General features: G+C 39.4%; 1 pseudogene; it reads right to left on the reverse strand.

Annotated features, from left to right (window-relative positions):
• The window catches only part of LOC149225446 (RGS1-HXK1-interacting protein 1-like), an 87,068-nt pseudogene extending 66,154 nt beyond the window's left edge, over positions 1–20,914 (reverse strand).
• Positions 20,915–22,024: the final 1,110 nt, after the last annotated feature.

The raw sequence follows: 22,024 nt of genomic DNA on the forward strand, positions 1-22,024 counted from the left end.
CCGAAGCATCTATCATTGAAGATAAACCATCTGAATCCACACCAGATGAAAGTCAAAAGGTCGAGGTGGCAGTTGACCTGGTCTTGCCTTCAGATGATCCATCTTCAGATGATACAGTCACCGAGGAGAACAAGAACGACACCGTCTAAATTCTCTTCGTAAGCACAGACTCAGATGAACATGGGGGCAGTCTACCCGTTCCTTTACCGTAGGAAGGAAGTTCGTCAGAGTCATATCCAGCTGTCTATTCGGTCCCACCTCCAAGCAACCTAATTGTTCCCTTCGATTGGAATCTACTAGGCAGACCCCGCTTACCGGCTAGTGTACCATTTCGAATCATTGCTCAAATATACAGAATGGTCATGGCCAGTACTATCATAGATGAAGGGGCCTCTGTGAGTATCCTTTCCTCAACTACTTGGAAAGCGCTTGGTTCGCCACCGCTTTTGCCTGAAATGAGAAATCTAACAGGCTTTAACAAAGGAACCAGTCGACCGTTAGGGATCCTTCCCAATGTGCCAATAACATTGAGAAGGAAAATCGTTCACATGAACGTAATGGTAGTCCAAGGACCCGTGGATTATAATCTACCCCTTGGACGTGACTATATTTATTGCATGGGAGCCATTGTCTCCTCACTCTTTAGAGTAATGTGTTTTCCGCATGAAGGAAGAGTGGTCAATCTCGTAGACCAGTTTTCATTCCCTGGTTCACACATAGCAAAGAGTCATATACCATCCCTGAATGGTCTTTTCACACAAGGAATGTCTCATCAATCCCTAGTCCATCCTCCTGATGAGCACGAGTGATTCGAAGGATATGACTGAATCCCAGCGGGCATGCACCCTGGACTGTTTCAACAGGAAATCCTTGGGTATAGGGTAGGTTTCTGTGAAGGATATATGACTGGTTGATACACCCGTCCATTTAGGAAAATGGGGTTAGACCAGAATAAGATACCTTTGTTAAGATAGGCCTTTCCCGATAAAACAAATGTTTTGTCTGCAAATTGAGAGGTAACCTGGAAACTCTACTTCACTATACCTGGGGGCATGCAAACCTTTTGGCATGTAAGCGAAGAGTGACCATTTATTTTTTTAAATTTGTAGGTCCTCTAACCCTTTAAACTCGTAGGATTGGTCGTTTCCTAACTTGCATAAAGAAAGGATGCGGGGCAAAGCTTTGAAAAAATGCCATTTTTAAATGAGACATCCTTATTATACGACTGGATCGAGCAATTTTAATGCGGAATTCAAGCTCGTTAAAAAATAAACATAAGCAATGAGCAAATGTTCCCCCAGAGTTTAAGCTCATTAAAAAAAATGAACCATTTCCTGGTAAATACCCTTCATGAATGTATTATCATCAGCCTTTGAAGCCTTGGTCATGTTCTCATCATCACCTCCACTCTGTATTGGCTGATCATTTACCACCATTTTATTGTTTACCCTTTTTGAGGAACAGCTGTGAAGAGTGATCCTTTTAGCCATCCTTGTGACACTGCCGTGATTGGAAAATTCCAAACCTTACCTGGAATCAGCTGCTACTCGAATTTATCACTCGTTCCTCAAAAAACAAGTCTCCTTTAAGCTCTTTTCAACTGACTCGTAAAATATGAAAAGATTGCCGAGCAATTTGCCTCTCCAGCTCGTTAAAGTGACCGAAAGTGCTATCCCTCGTTTAGATTTTAATCTTTTTGGACATGAGGGATTATTACACAAAAAGATCGAGTGCTTGTTTTGTTCGGCTTGTTAAAAATACCGAAAATTCATCCCTTTTGTATTGTTTTATACTTTTTCGGACTCAAGGGATTATATAACGAAAAAGGATTATTGGAGTTTTCTTTACGTCCCCTTTTTCAGACTCTCTAAAATTGAAAAGGACCGAGTTATCTTTGTCGTTAAACTCGTTAAAACCGAATAGCGACAAACTTGTCCATACAGACAAGAACGAGTTTCATTATCGCTAGGCTCGTTAAAACATAGCGATGGGTTTGTCCGGAGGGAAAATTACAGAACAAGAATATGTTATCCTCCTTAAGCTTGACAAAAATAAAGAGGTACTGGTCAGCAATGACTGGGGAAAAATTGGGAAGAAAACTTGAAGAAACTTTATTGGTAGCGGGTCGCTCTTGAACATGACACTTTCACTCCGCATCCGAGTCGGGTTGGGTTATTCCGTTCACTGGTCATTTCACCATGGGTCCATCACACCATCCATATTTGGGGTTAATGCTACCAATCCATCATGTCAGTGTCACCGATATGTTCAAGAGAAGTCGCTCAGAGAATTCACCTGTGTCTCATCCACTGCAATACATCTACGCTCCATTCTTTCATGACCGCCACCCTGAACCTTATATCACCAGATCGTTTTCACCTCCATTAAAATCATTTGCTCTGTTCCGTTTCATTGATGTGGGATTCACTAAGGCCCTCCTATGACGGATCGCTTCTTGTCGACATCAGCTCATTATCCAAGAAGTCAATCTAGGAACAGCCCTTTCAGTACTTTGAAACTTGCATGCCTTAATGGAAAGTTTCTCACTTCCGGCGACAGGTTTACATCAATGGCCTTCGACCGAAAGATTTTGCCTGGTGTTCGACGCCAAGTCCCTTATTCACACCATGTGAATTGTACTGTAGTACCTTGAGGGTCATCATCATTATCAGTGATTCCTCTTGCGCCTGTTAACAGCTTACATCATCAGCTGGTAATCAGGAGATGTCTTTCCATGTTCGACTCTAGAACATCTCTCATATGGATCGACTTGTACTTTGAGTGAAGATCAAACGAGATTGAAGACCCCAGATCTAGTTTCATCCATTCGGGCTGCGATATATATTCAGGAAAATAAAGACATCAAATGTACATCATTACTGCACAGATAATCATCCAATCCAAGGGATGATGGCTCCACCAGGATCATCAGTCTACACTCAGACGATTGTCTATCTTATGTACATGAAAATGAATTTATAAAGCTGAGCATGGGAATGCCCGCCTCAGCTAGATCATGAAAATATTATGAAGATAATGTATTGTATTGTATCTTATTACAGGTCGCCTTCCAGCTTGAAAAAACTTTAGATCCTCATGATAAATCATTTCACCGGACATCAACAAATTAACGACCTCATGCTTTAGGGGGCAACTGTTATAGACATTTTTGGGCACTGCAACCCCAATCATAAATGTCCATAAACCAAGGGCTCTTAAGTCCCTAAAAGTGTTGTTCCAACCTCTAAAAGAACAAGGTCAACTAATTACATCTTCTCCCAGAAGTTCTCCATGAAAAACTACTCAGAACTGGTCAAAACTGGACGATCTCACCTGCTCCATGGTCAAAGTGCGCTGCATCCCACCTAAATACACATGGGAGGTGCGATGCATACTGAAAATCCCTTCTATGGGGTGTGATAGGTGAGAGTGGACAAATGGCAGGGTCAATCTACAAGATGGAGGATCATGGAATCTTCCGGAAACTTCTCCTGTGACACTTTCCTCTCTGCATTCACCCAGGTATGAGTAAGAGATCATCAATCTCCAAGTGGAATCAAGAACTATCAGAGAGAGCACACTAATCAAATCTCAAAAGCTGACTCACCCCCCTTGTAAACATCTATATATGGATCCCTCATCCCAGAGATCCAGAGGCTGGAATTTTGTATCTTGTAAGGAAGTGCTGCTGGTTTCTTGGTGCAACATCATAGTGTTGGGTGATCTAAGCTTTTCATGAGGTGAAGAAGGGCTTTCTTGCTGAGAGGATGATGCTGGGTCAGAACAATTGGTTGTAATCCTCTTTTCTATTCTTGATTATTAATAAAGCTATTCATGTTTTCCTCCACATTCTTGTATGATTGATGATATATGCATTTGTGTGGTCAATATATATCTGGTCCTATGTTGTTTATGATAATAGATCTATGTTCTTGGATACTGTTATGCTGCTTTGATTCTACAGGTGCTCTTTGAAGCTGGGTAGACGAGGAAGCGAGTGGCAAAGATCTATCAGAAGGGAGAGGAATCAAGCAAGGAACCAAGCGCAAGACAGAGATTGGTCTCCTTTATTCCCCTCTTATCTACTTCTCATAAAGGAAAACGAGAGTGGTTTTAGTTTTTTTATTTCTAAGGTAGCTACTAGCCTTAGTGGGACTAGCAGCTCTGCATAGACACTAGATTTCCTGATAACACATGGTAATAGAGTTGTTAGATAAGAAGATACTCTCTCTCTCTCTATATATATATGTGTGTGTGTGCGTGTGTGTGTGTGTGTGTGTGTGTGTGTGCGTGTGTGTGTGATGTAATAGAGAGAAGTACGAGTGGAAAAGAATAGCATGAACTATAGTCTAGTGTGTGGTGTGTTTCTAATTTGTCTTTTGAGTAATAGTGAAGAGAATTCAAGCTCCACATGTTTTCATCTCTGCATTTTCATTTATGTACTCTCAAATATAACAAATTCACAAGCATGAGGCTATGTAACACATGGATGATGGATCTATCCAAAATATATAATTGTAGAGAGAGTAGTGGAATTCAAATATGTAGAGCCCCCTGCAACCATGGAAGTTATTGCTTCTCAATGTTATGATTAGTTGGAAAAAGGTATTGTGTATAGAATAATTTTCTAAACATTCTCCGTATGATGATGATAAATTGATAATTATAGTATGAGATTTTTATGTTTGACTTTCAATACATAATCTTGGTTGATATTGGTAATCATTCTTATTTTGCAAGTATCTGAAATTGGGATAGTTGGGAAAGAGCTTGATCATTTTCTTTAGAGAGTTTTTAATTAATTTTCTGTAAAAAGTTGAGCTTTCCAAGATCGAAGGTCAATTGGCATTTGTTGGCAATGTATGTTACATTCACATCCATATATATGTTCTCATGGTTATGGAGTTATCTATTAACTATATCATTTCTTCTCATTGATATTGTACCTTTTCAATCTAAAACTGTAATTTTGATAGTTTGAATGAATTTAAGATCCATGAAAAAATGGTTAGATTACAATTTGAATTGCTTAAAAGTTACAAATTTGAGATTATTGCCATTTTAGCTACAATATTTAGATCAAAACCCTCTCTAAACCACAATTTAGTTAAAAGAAACACATGCCTTTAGGTAATAAGTAACAGATGCCTCGGTCTAAAAAAACAACCCATTCCTTCTTTAACAATAGATGTAGTTCAATAAATTTCATAAAATTGATAATAAATTAATTATTTACATTCAAATTATGCATTTCGATAAACTTCATAAAATTGGTAATAAAGTTTGATATTTGCATTCAATTTTTTTCATGAACATCACTAATACACTTTTCTCGTTCTGAGAACTGAGTTGCTTTCAATTAATCATAGTTAAGTGAAATTTAAATATTAGGGACACGCACAAGAGTTTGGATATGGATTGAACTACAAATGAATTCTTTTGAGTAAACAAATTAGTTGAATGTAGATTATGCAATGGATGAATTTTTAACCCCATACAAAAATTACCTATAAACGAATTATTAAAAAATAGAAAATATACAATGGCGAGAACATAAATATATGCAAACATTTTTCTCTTAGTACCCAAAATCAAGAAAATCAGATTGATTTTTTCTTTATATTCCTTTTAATGTTACAATACAATATATATATATATATATATATATATATATATATATATATAGATATATGTCGAAGCATTCATAAAACCCCAATCCATTAACCCTGGATTAGAACATAACCATAGTTCCATTAACTGTATCTACAAAACACTATGGGAAAAACCATCATCCCCAAAACCATGCACAAAAACCATGTGCAAAACCATGGGTGGGTCAACCAACCATCCTTGGGTTTGCCCCCCATCCTGTTGGCCGGATAAATCGTTCTTGCGGACAAGGCCAATCTCCCTAGTATCAACAGATATCTAGCAACAAGCAGGACAAGCAAATCTACCTTTCTCTAGACATATTGCGATTCATTAATAAAAACTAAATAGGTGTTTTAGACCCTACCTTAAGTCCAACACTAGTTTGTGGCAGCCATCCTTCAACCGTCCGAAAGAGTTTCCTTTTGAGAACCTGCAATCGCAAACAAGCACACATCAAGGCCGGAGATCGACCTTGTCCACAAGAATGATTTATCCGGCCAACAAATTGGCGACTCCACTAGGGATTGAACCCAGAATATTTGGTTTCATTATGATGATCAAGGAGTTCATAAAATAAACCATAAACACATCTTATTTAGAAAAATAAACTTGATTGTATTAACTTTGAAATAGAAGAACTTTACAACCTTTGGTGCCTTGATGTTGTACAAGCTCTTCCCAGGGTCCAAAACAGGAATCTCCTCTACTTTGACAAGCCTCACACTCTTCCAAATGAGATCAAGAGGTATGTAATCTTTCCTCACAAAAGCTCAATTAGGAAGACTAAGTTCCAGCAGCATTTCACCTCAAAAATATTCAGCTTTCAACCCCCCAATAACCAGCCCAATGCTTCATTTTATAGTGCAAAGGAAGGAGGTTACAGGTCCACCTATGAAGGGATAGAGTCCTCCTTCAAAGGGATAAGCTCCTCACATCAAGGGGTTAGCTCCTTAAGGTATGGGATGCATGAACCTTAAAGGAGCGAACTTGCCACCTCAAGATTCCTTCTAGAAGCTTCCAGAAATGACTCAAAGTGATTTTTTAAGAATGTACTTGCACCTTTTTGACTTTTACAGGGATTCGCACCCATTACACAGAGACAGAGTGGTCAGGTGCCTAGGGAACATGACCATTAGGTGCGGGACCACAAGTAATGCTAAGAGAAAGTGTGGAACCAGAGTTTTAGAGACTTTTAAGGGCTTTCTCTTATTTTCAAGGCTTGACATGAAGAACTGAGGTTTACAACTTGCAAAGGAGGAAAGTATGAGTGATGATAGACTCATACAAATTGCAGAATCTCATGGTGACAATTTTTAGTGCAATAGATTGCCCCCTAAAGTGCGAAGTCTGTAATAGATGAATATAGAGTTTGTCTTCTATGAAGAGTGAAGTACTTTATCATTTCAAAGATCATCATGTGGACACCCCAGTCGGAACCTATAAAAACATTCAATGCAAAATATATATATGTGAACCTATCATCACTGAGGTAGGCATTCCCATACTCAGATCAAAACTGACTAGAAAACTAACTAAACTGTTCTGGTACAGGAATGATTTTGTAATAAATCACAAGTATAGACATATGTAGACACAGTATGGATGCAGCCATCTGTTTATGAATAGTCCACTATATAATGGATAAAAAAATTTCTCGTAGCCTGGATGGTAGAAACTAGATCCAGGGTCTTGATTTCTGCTTTCCGAACTAGTATGATTCTAACCATGTGAATGAATGTGTCGAAGTCGAACATGGTAGAAACCACTTGATTACCAGTCAATGATGTGGATTGTTAACAAGTGTGAGAGAAACCACCAGTAATGTCAATGGCTCTCAAAGTACTCAGTACAATCCATGAAATGTGAATAAATGATTTGATGTCGAACATGTCACAGAATCCTTTGATCGAAGATCAATGATGCAAGTGTCGTCGAAGGCGAGAAACCTGCCATTAGGGCATGTAGATTCCAAGGTACTAACGATTTCTAGATCATCTTTCTAGATAATGAGTTGAAGTCGATAGAAAGCGATCCGTCGTAGGTAAACCCATAGCACGAAATCATAGATCAAGTTTGAAGAAATATATTTGGCAAGGACTAACTCAGGGATGGTCAAAATGGATGATAGATATTTTGCAAATGAATGCTTTATTTGAATTAACCTCTTGAACACATAATGACACTACAGATGGTTTGGTGACAATTTACCCAAAGCTAATACCCAGAAATTGGCTGAAGACTTTCAATATTGTTTGATTAATTGTTAGGCAAAGGATTTCCCAACCCAGGAGAACAAAAATTGTCGTGTTAAAGAGTGGTTAACTGCTTTTCTAAAACACAAAGTGTAACAAACAGGTTCATTTTTCTCTCTTTTCCCCCACCATTTCTAGCAAGTACCTCTTTATTTTTGACAAGCTTGAGGAGGATAACATTTTCTTAATTATAAGCTCTTCCTTCGGATGAGTCCAACTTAGTTTAAAATTCGAACCCTAAGAAGGAGTGGTTTGTTCCTGTTTAAAATTGAACAGGTCCTTTACTGTTAAATTAAACGAGTCCAATATAAAAAAAACTTAGTGTTTTTCAATTTTAGGGAGTCAGAAGAAAAACTTAAGGAAACTCCATGGGTGTCCTTTTTCATAAATTTGTGTCCCTCAAGCCCGAAAAAGTATAAAATAATACTTGAGAGAACCGCTTGACCATTACGATCAAGGAGTATTTTTCAGAATTAGTGGCCCCGATCTGAAAAAGTAAAAAAGCGATCGAAGACATGTCATTTTAAAACCAATATCGAACTTGAAACAACAAAAGTCTGGCGATCTTTTCATGTTTATATGGTCAGAAAAGAGCTGTAAGTGGACGCCTTTTTAATTCCGATTTAACGAGTTTAAAAAGGAAAAACTCGGCAATATTTTCATATTTTACGAGTTAGAAAAGAGCTTAAAGAGGACTCGTCCTAGAGGAATGAGTGGTATAAAGGGTAGCAACTGGTTTCGGAAATGGTGGAACCGCTCAAAACATGTAACAGTTAAGAGGCTAGCTAACAAAACCACTCATAACTACGGTCCTTTAGGAAAGGAAAAACAACCAAGTGAAAGCGTATGATCAGCCAAGAGATGGTGGCGATGGAAAGAAAGCAACCAAGGCTCATCTAGCAGAATTTAGCGAATGAAAATGGTGATCACGAGATGTAAATTGGGTATAGGTTCATTTTTACACAAGATTGAACCATAGAGAACTTTGCTTGGATTCGGTTTCATGTTTTAACAAGCTTGAAATGAAAAACTATTCTTGTTATAAGTTCGCATGGCCCCAACATAACGACACAAATCGAGGTACATGCTCCCCAAGCTTCATTGCATTCAACCAGGTGGATGAAATGAAGGTTTACTTTCAAGATCTTGAAAAGACTCGACTCGAAAAGGGAGTTGTTTCATTTTTTAATGAGGTTGACACAGGAAAAGAACTATCCTCAAAACCCTTGTTTCATTTTTTAAAAAATGAGCTTGACACAAGACAAGGAACTATGTTCTAAAATCCTTGATTCATTTTTTAATGAGCTTGACATAAGACAAGGAACTATGCTTATGACTCCTTGTTTCATTTTTTAACGAGCTTGGCGCAAGACAAAGAATTATGCTCGAAAATCCTTGATTCATTTTTTAAGGAGCTTGACACAAGACAAGGAACTATGCTCATAACATCCAGTCTCATTTTTTAATGAAGTTGAGACAGGAACGAACTATTGTCGCGATAGGTTAGGAATCAGAAAATGACTATACAACCTGATATGCAATTTCAAAGGGACTCAAAGGCATCGCGCCATCAAATGAATCCACCTCAGAATCAGAAGGTACGATTCGAGGATCATCAAAAGAAATAGTGTTTGATGAAATCATATGAATAGTTGCAAATGAAGGTGATACATTAGGAGGAGGGAAGGAAAAAGTTCCTAGTAAACCAGAATCTTTAATCAAACCTACTCCAACATCTTGGTAAGGGATAGTCATTTTACCGACATGCTGAACACTATCAGTAGAGGCTGGGTCGGATGAGAAATAACTCAGCTGGTCTATCGTAATGATCTTTCCATTATGAGGAAACTTAACAAGCCGAAAGACCGATGAAACAATAGCAGTCATAGCATAAGACCAATTGCGACCTAAGAGAAGGTTGTAATCTAGAGGGGCATCAACCACTTCCACATCTAGATTAACAGTTTTGCCTTCTACCCCTATAGGTAAATTTTCCAAAATACCAAAAGGATGGAACCCTCAGCTATCAAAAGCCTTTAGAATCGTTGGAGACTGATTAAGTGTAGGAAAACCAAGCGATCTCCAACATTGGATCGACATAATACACGTAGAAGCTCCCTCATCAATCACAGTCCTAAAGCAAGGTATGTTTTTGACTAACACTTGAATCTGGAAAGCCATTCGATGAGGGAGGCGGGGTGTACTATCCTCTAAATCGAAGATTATAAGGTTCGAATCCTGAATATCAATAACTCCTATAGCAGAAAATAGTAATTTACACTGTGCTGGGCATGATTACAACACTTCCAAAACTGGCATTGCTGAAGGGGCAATGGCCAAGTCTTCAACAATGTTATAATTCTAAGCAACTCTCGCTGCTGATTTCCGAAATATACCTTTAGCAGGGGGTTTGGTTACTAAGTCTGGGTTGGGTTTCTCGATCTATAGTGGAGCAGACACAGGAGGAGTTGTAGTTGATGGGTTTGAATTAGAATATTTTGCTTATTTACCATCAACAGGATTGTTACTACCATAATCTTGCGATCGCGTCGCAATCCTAACATGAGACATCATCATAATGGGTTCTTCCAAGGTATTCAAGGAAGAAGAATGCGCTTTACTATCTTGAGTAGGAGAAAGATCCTTCAAGACAGTAGGTGTTTGAGAACCTTTAACGAATTTTGAAAACTTTGCTCAATATGGGCATTCTTTAGTAAAATGATCCTCGTCACAGATGAAACAAGGATAGCGAGGTTTTCGTTTTTCATCAATAGATTCATTTTTATTTGTTTTATCTTTTGAATTTTGATTGTTTTTGTTCTAACCTTTCTCTTTACTACCGGATTTGGCTGCAGATGAGTCTACGACATGAACATCGGTAAAAACTTCAGCGGAAGAATCTCCTTTTGGGGAATCAGGTAAAGTTATTGTAAGAGAAGAATTCTTCGAAGATTTCTTCTTGCTTTTAATACTAACTGAACCAATCATACCATCAGTGGCATGAGACCTTGAAGGAGTTGTAGTTTTCGGAAGATCAGGGATTTTTTTGTGTAAAGTACCTGACTGCATATAGACGAGGTCAAGGTACTGAGTCTGAGCAATGACTTGCTCTTCAGTGACAACTCCTGCCTTAGCTATATCTTCAGTGATTTTAGGTAACAATGATTTAACGAACCATTTTGCTAAAATTTGATCTGGGAATGAAAACTTTCACCAAACGTCGTCTACGTTGCCATTCATGAATATGATCAGAAATATATGTGGACGTAGATTGTTTTAATGAAGTTAATAATTCCGTGCCATTGTCGTATCTGACAGGCAACTGAAAATGAGTTAAGAAAGAAGTAGCTAACTGACTAAAATTATAAAAATAGCCTCGTGGTAACTCAATGTACCATTTGGCAGCAAGACCAATCAGAGTTCGTTGAAAAATATGTAAGCGAATCGAATCATCAATAATGGAATTAGATGCACACCAGAGGTGATAAGTCATCACATGATTTGACGGATCCTCTCCTGAGAATTTCGGGATATCACTAGGCAACTTATTAGGCATTGGCAGCCAATACGAAAGATAGTAAATTGGATCGTTCGTAAGGTGCGACAAATCAGGTAAATCCAAAGTTGCAATAAATGGTAACTGACGGTTAGGTTCACGAAAACCATGTGTAATGAGACTAGCTCCAGGAGGAGGATATTTAGGATAACCTGGAATTGGATTTGCATTTGGAATATTATAACCTTCTGGGAAACCAGGATTAACCAGACCAAACTGGGGTTGTTGATAAGTACAGCCAGGGTATGGTTGATTTTGATAAACTGGGTTTTGTACAGTAGGACCGGATTGATACTGTCCTTGGCATGGTTGACTCGTGGAAATTGTACTTGGACCAGCGTGTCCTGCTTGCATCTGGATCGAGGTCTGAACTGTAGGTCCTGACTGGGGCATAGACACTTGAGGAGTTGACACTGCTGCAGGGATAGTAGAAACTGGAGCTACAGATACTCCAGAAATAGGTGTGGTAGGTTGAACAGAAAATGCAGCAGTTGCAGTAGCAGTTTGAGGTGGAGTCTGAGGTGAGCTAGGCCCAGGCTGCTGTACTAAACCAGGTGCAAAGGTTTGAACCGTAGGTTGGATAGGTTACTGGATTGGACCAAAAACCAACGACCGTCCAGTTTGATAAGATAACTGCACATTAGGTTGCAAATTTTGTTGAGTTTGAGATGGATCCCACACCATATCCATTCCAGGACCCATAAAAGGTTGAACATAAGGAGGACCATAACCAGTTTGAACGTAGGGCTGATAATTAGGAGGTACATTTCCAGTTCCTTGTAAAAATGACTGACCAGAAGGAAGTTGGAAACCTTGAGTTGGGTATTGACCTTGAGGTTGATAACCCTGAGGCACGTATTGAATCTGGGGTTAATAAGCATCTTGAGGAATATGGGGTTGACCTTGGGGTATGTACTGTCCTGAAGGGTGAAAACCTTGAGGTAGCCCTCCAAGCGGAAATTGACTACCTTAGGGTTGCCCCCAGGCAGTAACTGACTACCTTGCCCCCCAGGAGGTAACTGACTACCTTGCCCCCCAGGCGGTAACTGACTACCTTGAGGTTGAGGATTTTGAATATTACCAGACATCATAAAAATTTGTTCTGCGTTCAAAATTTTAGTTCCATTATTACCAGGTGATAATTGATGTTCAGTCGGTCGAGGAGTTGCTCATGAAAAAGTACCAGAAAGTGACTGGTACCCCAAAGGAATAGTAGGACCGCCATATAAAAATGTTTCCGGTGATTGGGAAAACATAGATGACTGTCTCAACATGATGGATCAAGAATAATAATCTCTGGGTGTATGACAAAAATAATCACACCCAAATAAAGAAAATTTCAATAAAAGCACCTAAAGTCTCTAAAGAAACAAACAACTGAATCACATGCCTAAAAAATCTAAGAGTTCAAACCACACACAAACAGTAACTTCCCGTACTAAAAACACTAGTTGGTAATGAAATCTAACATCGTAGAATTCAATACAAAAAGGGCAGTTGGAATAGTTACCACGACAACCTGCTTAATGAAACAGACTGGCACAAGTTCCTTCACAAAATTGTCTTGAGTGAAGAGAACCCCCCAGAGAGTCCAAGTGAGTCTAGTCAATGTCTGCTCCAGGTACAGTGAGACCCGTCCTTCACCGTCACCTTAGGAAAGAATCTTAAGATTATGGTCACTAAGGTTACCAACAGTAACAAATACAACTGGGGGAACAGTCTACGATCCGATCTACGCGCAAGGGTAGAGTAACAAAGCTCAATCCCCTTGAAGGCTCCTCGACATGATCAATCCGAGGTTTACCAACAAGTGACCCCAGGCTCCTCGACAATGGTTAATCCGAGGTTTACCGTTTTTAATACGCGCAAATCTTCTATCTTTCCCAATGAGACAGACTTGATTGTCTCAAAGGTTCGGACATGATCTCGTGATTGACTCCTTTAAGAGGAGCTTCCCAGATTATATCAATTACAATTGGATTTATTTCCTACCGCAAGATATAGCTACTTGTTTTTTTAACTATCTTGGAGAGTTAACTACTCCCTACTCCAAGATACTAGCCTAAGCTATATTGGTGATAAGAGCCCTAGAAACAAAAATATTGCTAGATCAAGTTTAATTTAAGCGTTATTTTTATGGGTTGTTTCTTAAGTCAATAGGTATGAAGATGAAACTTTGATGGTGTGAAGACTCGACTCCAAAAACACTAAAAAATGCACCTAAAATGATAAACAATTCGTTTTTCCTTCAATGAATTCCTAGCTAAAAGAAAGAGTTGAGAATGCAATTATTTGAAAAAAAATCTTTCCTTCAACATCCAAATGAAAAGAAAAATCCTTTTATCTTTTTCAATAAGAACTCAAAACGAGACTATTAATTAAAGCTCACAAAAAAATCCTTTCTCTTTTTCAAAACTCAAAACTACAAAAAATAATTTCTTTCAAAAGAGATTCTATGATTTCTAGAAAACACTCAAAACTATGAAAAACTAATCTTGAGATTTAAAAACTTCTAAAAACCTAATTGATAAAAGCTTCAAATATTTTTGAGGACGTTTTACTTAGTTATTCAGTAAACTAAGAATTAATTCCTTCAGAATAACAAATCAATCAAAAAACACCCAGCTATGTTTTCTTTATAAAAATGAAATTCAAAACTGATAGTCAAGTTCATTCAAAGATTTGCAAAGAGAAAAATAAATCTATTTCTCACAAAGGAAAGATTTCACAAACCAGTCAGACTCATCAAGAAGATCAAAATGACACCAGGGTAATCCAAGGTTTCTTAGGCTTCTAATCTTTAAGTCACTACAGAGACCAAGTGAAAACCATTCCAAGCATGCAAAAATTATAGAAAATCATCTAAAACAAAAATGCCAATGGACTTATTTGGAAGAGATTTTTGATAGAGCACATGCAGATCTGGGTAGACTAAAAGCTGTAAATAAAACCTAAACCTAACTGGAAGAAAACATTTTAGGTTTTTCAAAAAATTCACAGGGTCCGCAGGCTTCCAAAAGAACCAGATGCGGTACCTCTCTGTGTACTAAAGGAAAAGTGCGGAGATGCCCGCACTGTCTGTGAAAAAAAAGTGCGGTCCTATGAAAACTTAAAAAAACAAAAAATATTCAAGATCCTAAAAACTACCCAATCCCACACACATCAAGCAAAAACTAGAAACAAGAACAAGTTTCTCAAGTCAAAGGCAAAGGAAAACCAAAAACCAAATTCAGTTCCCCAGCAGAGTTGCCAATTTGTTGGCTGGATAAATCGTTCTTGCGGACAAGGTCGATCTCCCTAGTATCAACAGATATCTAGCAACAAGCAGGACAAGCAAATTTACCTTTCTCTAAACATATTTCGATTCATTAATAAAAACTAAAGAGGTGTTTTAGACCCTACCTTAAGTCCAACGCTAGTTTGTGGCAGCCATCCTTCAACCGTTCGAAAGAGTTTCCTTTTGAGAACCTGCAATCACAAACAAGCACACATCAAATAACACCTGCATAGCTAATATGATAAATCATGTTCATTATGATGATCAAGGAGTTCATAAAATAAACCATAAACACAAATTATTGAGAAAAATAAACTTGATTGTATTAACTTTGAAATAGAAGAACTTTACAACCTTTGGTGCCTTAATGTTGTACAAGCTCTTCCCAGGGTCTGAAACAAGAATCTCCTCTATTTTGACAAGCCTCACACTCTTCCAAATGAGATCAAGAGGTATGTAATCTTTCCTCACAAAAGCTCAATTAGGAAGACTAAGTTCCAGCAGCATTTCACCTCAAAAATATTCAGCTTTCAACCCCCCAGTAACCAGCCCAATGCTTCATTTTATAGTGCAAAGGAAGGAGGTTACACGTCCACCTATGAAGGGATAGAGTCCTCCTTCAAAGGAATAAGCTCCTCACGTCAAGGGGTTAGCTCCTTAAGGTATGGGATGCATGAACCTTAAAGGAGCGAACTTGCCACCTCAGGATTCCTTCTAGAAGCTTCCAGAAATGACTCAAAGTGAGTTTTTAAGAATGTACTTGTGCCTTTTTGACTTTTACACGGGTTCGCACCCATTACATAGAGACAGAGCGGTCAGGTGCACAAGGAACATGACCATTAGGTGCGGGACCACAGGTAATGCTAAGAGAAAGTGTGGAACTAGAGTTTTAGATACTTTTAAGGGCTTTCTCTTATTTTCAAGGCTTGACATGAAGAATTGGGGTTTAAGACTTGCAAAGGAGGAAAGTATGAGTGATGATAGACTCACACAGATTGCAGAATGTCATGGTGATAGTTTTTAGTGCAACACATCCTTGGGTCCACCCGACCATCATTGGTTCCACAAAAAAATAAAAAATGGGTCGTTTCCCCAAACCCCCCTGCAACCCCCTTGTTGCACCTGATGCAACGTAACAATGCCTGGGTCTAGTCATGCAAAGAAAATAACACATACCCCAAATTCTCCCACTTGTTGTTTTCTTTGCACATATGGGGAAACAGGTGTACGCAGTCATCTGTCCAAGCCCGTAACACCCATTGATTCTCTACACCAAGAAAACTTCTTCGTGCTCACGAAATTTTTCAATGTATCTACAACATTATTTAAAGTGTCCACCTTTACCATCAACACCCTTTTTTTTTCAACCATATCCCTCACAAAGTAATATTGAACATCAATATGCTTTGTCTTTGAACGATAAGTAGGGTTATTTTCCAAGAAAATTACACTTTGGTTGTCACAATAAATCCTTATAACTCATTGTACCAACCCCATACTTGAGCATAATCTCTACAACTAAACTTCTTCCTTGCTTACTTGAGTGGTTGCCATGTATTCAACTTCTATAGTTAAAAGTGCCACTACATAATGTCTCTTTCTCATCCAAATTATCATTCCTCCAAATAGGTTAAAAACATACCCACTTATAGATCTTCTTTGATCTAGATCTCTATCCCAATCTGCATCAACAAAGCCACAAGTGTCCAACACTTTGTCCAATCCTAATATTTCTTGATAGCACAAAACATAATCACTAGTCCCACATAGAGACCTGAAAATTTGCTTTACTGTTGTCCAATACTCATTCCCTGATTTTGACATGAACATACCTAATACTCCCATTGCATATGTAATGTCTGGTCGGGTACATACTATTGAATTAATGAAACTACCAATCACACTCACATATGGAACATGGGACATTTCCTCTTCCTCTTCCTCTGCCTTGGGACACTATTTTGTAGATAACCTTACACCTACATGAATATGAACCTTCATCACTTTACTATCCTACATATTAAACCTCTACAATACTTCCTCTGGTTTAACCAAAGCTTCATGTTTTCCCGATCTCATTTAATTTCCATTCCCAAAATGAAGTTTGCAGAACAAAATTCCTTCATGTCGAATTCAGAGGATAAGTGAGTCCTCATATCCTAGATAAATTCTCTAACATTTCCAATCAACAACATATCATACACATACAAGACCAAATATATAACATGATCACCAATTAATATATAATACATAGTGATCCACTTTTCTCCTTGTGAAGTCAAGTCCATGTATATATGTATCAAATTTTTGATACCACACCCTTGGTCATTGTTTTAAACCACACAGAGACTTATTTAACCTACTGTTGTAGCGGCTATATCCACCCTCCAAAATTTTGCCTTAGCTTTGTTTTGGAGCCTCCTTGGCAACCATCCTTAGAAACATGTCTTACATTGTCCAAGTACATATGATTCAGCTGAGTTTTAGTGGCTTACCAACCTGTGCTTGTTAACTTGTTTGCCTCCCACCCACAATTTGACATCCCAGAACTTGGTCAGTTTCTGGTTGCGAGGCTCACGTGGGAAATTGCGCAATTCTGGAGGGGAAACAACCTTCCCTCTAGAAATTACGCAATCCATTATAGGCTGCCTGCTGGGCTCCAGAAATGTGGAATACATCTAGGAATCCTTCCCACTAAAAACTGCACAATGCAAACCAACACTGGGCTTCATCTAAAAAATTACACAATTCCAACTGACAGCCATGGCTTCAGGCCAGAAATTATACAATGCATGAGGGACAACCAGACTTTCTTAGCCCAGAAACTACCCAAATGTCATTCCCAGGATTGTAGATTGTTGCATGTGCTCCCAAGTTAACCAGTCCCCTCCAGGACTGAGCAATCTTGATTTGCATGCATGGGTTGCTTTTCCTGAAAAAAGAAGAAAACAAAAAGCAAAAAGCATCCCTTGATTTTATGGATCCATTTTTAGAGCTGGAGGTTACATGCAAAAACCATTTTAGAAACCTCCCTCTAAGTGTCACTTTTTCCTAGATTTGTGGAGTGCGCATCATAAGCCTAATTCTTATCAAAAATTATTTATTTGGTGCTGTAGAGCGCATTCCTCACATTGATATTGGAGCGCTGACATCCCACGTCGCATCTAGGAGCCTTCAACTAATTCTGCTCAACTTTTTTCGGGGTAAGTCCACTTTTCATGTCTTTTGCTACTTTTCTGTCGCGTTTTGTATTTTGCTTTGTGTGAATGTTGTATACTTGGTTTCAATGAACACTTGCTATTGTTTTGATGCATGTTAGCTTGTAGAAGCATTGTTTTAGTTTTTCATTGCATCTCACTACTCTCGTATGCATGACACACTTTCTGCATTGACGGTCGCCGCAATTTGCTTCACACACATGCTTGTTTTCCCGTTTTCTAAATATTTCACTCACTATTTTCATGGATGATCATTCACTCTTGTTTACACTTAGCTTCGCCACGCATTCAAACTTTTCATGTTTTCAGTCGCTCGTGAAAGGGTTTGGGCTGCCTTGCCCCGGACCTTGCCTTGCCTGGCTTGCAATGAAAATTTCTGAGGGTGAAGGCTCTGCCTTCCTCCCATTAATTTCATAAATCTAGCCCAGGATTGGCCTCCAGGATTGCTCTGTGCAATTCTAAAAGGGAGTGCTTTGCTAGCCCCAGAAATTGCATAAATGCAGTTGCTGGTTTGGAGTCCTTGCTGACTGAAACTATGCATTGTGCTATTTCAGTGCTCAACAAGACATACTGGAGTGTGCATTATGTAGTGCCAGCAGTCAGTTAGCCTCCTAGCAGTCTGGACTATAGTTTGCGCAGTTTTGGCAGTCAGTCTCCCAGCCTCCTGGTGAAAATTGTGCAATATTCCCAGTCAGTCACCCAGGTATGTTGCATGTCAGTCCTCAAAATTGTTTTGGTTTTCAATTGACAGATTTCTTTCCATGAGTATTTCTATGTCTCTAGGTATCACAAGCGTTCACCCGTCTCTCAGCATTACAGGTACAATGGCTTCCAAGTGAGGAGGGTCAAAGGACACTGTTGAGAGCATAATTGGAGATGCAATTGAGAAAGTGTTTATGAGCTTGCCTATCTATGAAGACACCAAGCTATTCATATAAAAGGATATCAAGATGAAATGGAACGACTTCAATGACACCTTCTCGGGCACATTTGAGGAAGATATGGCTGACCGCAGGGTCTATGTCAACATACACAAGTCTGGCTTGTATCGAATTACATGCAAGTATCCCGCATTTCCATGCCCAGACATGATCCACTGGATTGTCTCGCATACTGATCTAGAGACAATGGTGTTGAGCAATGCCAGTCGAATAGAGCTTGCTACCTTCAGGGCTGAAGATTTTAAGGAGATGTATCACTTTCCACAACCAATGATAATGTTGGATACACCCTTCAGCAAACCCAACAACAGTGAAAAATCCAGAGACATCTTTAAGAGTTGGGTGAAAGAGTCAGTCAAGTTCAGGACAACACCCAACCAAGTTTACAAAATGAAGATAATACGGAAGGCATATCAGCTCTTGGTCATCTTTTCATGCCACTTTTACGTTCAAGAGACCACAGAGACCTTCCTGCAGAGTTGGGTGATTGTGTTGGATCAACTGGCGAGCGAAGGAAGACCTTGCAACTGGTCTAATGTGTTGACTCTCAGGTTTGAAGGAATAGGTAACAAAAGCCCGACATACGCCCAAGGGCTAGGAAGCGAAGAAATACATGCTTGCTTACATACTGGATGTAGTCTGTGCCCATCAACAGTTCCCAGCCTTGGGTTGGGCATGGAAACCTTCAGAAACCTCTATGCACACTTATTGCAAGTTGTTCTCCGAATGCAACTTCCATGGAGTTATCATATAGTTATCAGACCACTTCGTCACCCCGGTGTAAAGGATGATCTTCGAGCAGGATCCACCTTGCATGTCGCAGGTGGCGATGGAGGCATTGATTGACATAACATATTGGTATGCCTCACCCCTTGGCACCTTCATACGGATGTACAACACAGAGAAGGCTCCACATGTTTTACCGAAGTTTTGTCATGGACAAGCTCGTCATGCAAGAAGTATCATATCACATCTCAACAGGGTTATCAACTAGATTGCATAGGAAGAAGAAGGCACTAGAAGTTTCAATCCGTATGACCCACATTTCTTAGTGAAGGACCACTGTGCGAGAGTGAAACACCCTTGGATCCACGAGGTGTGTCATTGGCCTAAGGAATATCCATGGAGATACTGCTATCACATCTCAAGTCTCAATGAACCAGTCAGCATAGCTGTAGAGTGGTTAGCAAAGCAAAAGGAAGCAACATCTCAAAGATAAGCGTCATTAACAACAACAGAGGGTAGTAGGCCTACACGTGACAAAGGTAGAGAAAGGTTGTTGACAGTGCAGAGGCAGAGCAAAATTGCATGTTCAAAGCAGATCCACTTGTGTTGAAATCAACTTTGGAGATTGAGGCTAAGAGGTCACAACGTGACAAGGAGGATCACGCAAAGGAAAAGAGAGAAGTAGAGGATGGAGGAAACAAAAAATGAGTTGCAGGAGTTGAAGCAGCAACTTAGGGAAGAATAAGAGTTGCATAGAAGAGAGAAGGAAGCGCAATAGGAACAAATACAGTAGGAGGTGCAACATGCACAGATTAATGAAATTGCACCCATACAGGTTGTAGACTCATCTGAGTAGCTGACACAGAGCAGACAGGGTGAGAAGTCACAGAAGCAGTACTTGTAACAGATTCTAGAGCAGGTTTACCATAGTTGGTGTAGCCTGAGTCAGATCAAGATATTGACCTCATGCCTCAGAACCAAGAGGTCCCCACAACTGCTTCACCATATCTAGAAGCATAGAAAGTACCAAGCAATCAAGGAGACACAAAAATCCTTGAAGACAAAATGGAAGCGAAGACACACAACATATGTTTTGACGAGTCACAACATAGAGTTTTGCAGTTGCGCAGAGTACCTACTCTGGATTTCCATGTATCTCCTACGTAGTTTGAAGAGCGAGTGATCGTATCCAATGTGAGAAAGCATCCAACTACATTGGATGATGCTACTAAAGCATATGCCGAAGCCACCAGCTCGAGCGTTAGATTCTTAATAGCAAAAAATGAGCGCATGGCTAAGGAGTTACAAGCGACTAAGTAGAGAAGGGAACAAGTTACAACATATGCCATAACAAAGTTGAGGAGAGAGATACTTGATGAAGTATCATCTCTGGAGACAATCATGCAGAAGTTGTACTCTAGATTTGTCATCGTGCATAAGTTAGTTGTCCATCTCCACAGTTGGAAGTAGTGCTGTGCTAGGACAACATGCATCTTGTCAGATCTTCACATAGCTGTCGATCACATGCAAACATGGAAAATGAGATAAAAAGGAGCCCCATTTCACTTGCCTAAGATGATGAAATCAAAGGCAGTAGATTTGAAGGCATGCATCCAAAGTCAAATCTAGAACTATGATGAACTCCCGCAGTTCATCACCAATTTGCAAGCTTCACATGCACGGGTGTTCAGAAGCATGGATGTCATTGTGCACATGCATGCGATCCCATACATTGGCACACTCACTGAGGCGAAGACAAAGAACCAAGTACAACTGGAGCTAGACATGTACTTTGATCAGTTGATGCACATAGCCACCAACACAGACTCGGAGATCAGGGCAGACATTGTGCATCAATATGTTGCTGGTTTGGATGCACTCAAGCCTATGATGCGCAAGTTATCAGATGAGTTGGAAAGAGGTGCCAAATCAGTGTACCCGAATGCAATGGAGGCAAGGGTTTGCTTTCAGAAGGATGTCACCACAGAGTACATGGACACCATCATGGGCTACCAATATTGGCATCAGTTTGCCACCATCAATCATCGCAAGGATGTCAAAGAGTTGGTCTTCCCACAACTATTCGAGTCTTAGTGGTGTCTGCATGGTTTACTCAAGCCTATTTTTTCTCACATGGGTACATGTGCAAATTGTAATGTAACATGTTGTAAAAGTGAAAGACCAAGTGTTAATAGTAGAATGTAACAATCATGTAGTAGTTCAAAAGTCATGAGGGTAGGTGAAGAGTCACAAAGGGGAATGTCAAGGATCACCCCACCCTTTGCTATTTATAGAGCCTTATAACTCAATGTACAAGATTTTGGTAGTCAAGCTTCCTATAGGTATAACTTAGAGAAAGGTTGGAGTGTATTGTAACGAGCCTTGGGTTCTCCATAGTGCAG

The sequence above is a fragment of the Pinus tabuliformis genome, chromosome J, assembly GCF_031772625.1.
Source record: "Pinus tabuliformis cultivar Carrire ecotype Pingquan chromosome J, CPIR1, whole genome shotgun sequence".
Lineage (NCBI taxonomy): Eukaryota > Viridiplantae > Streptophyta > Pinopsida > Pinales > Pinaceae > Pinus > Pinus tabuliformis.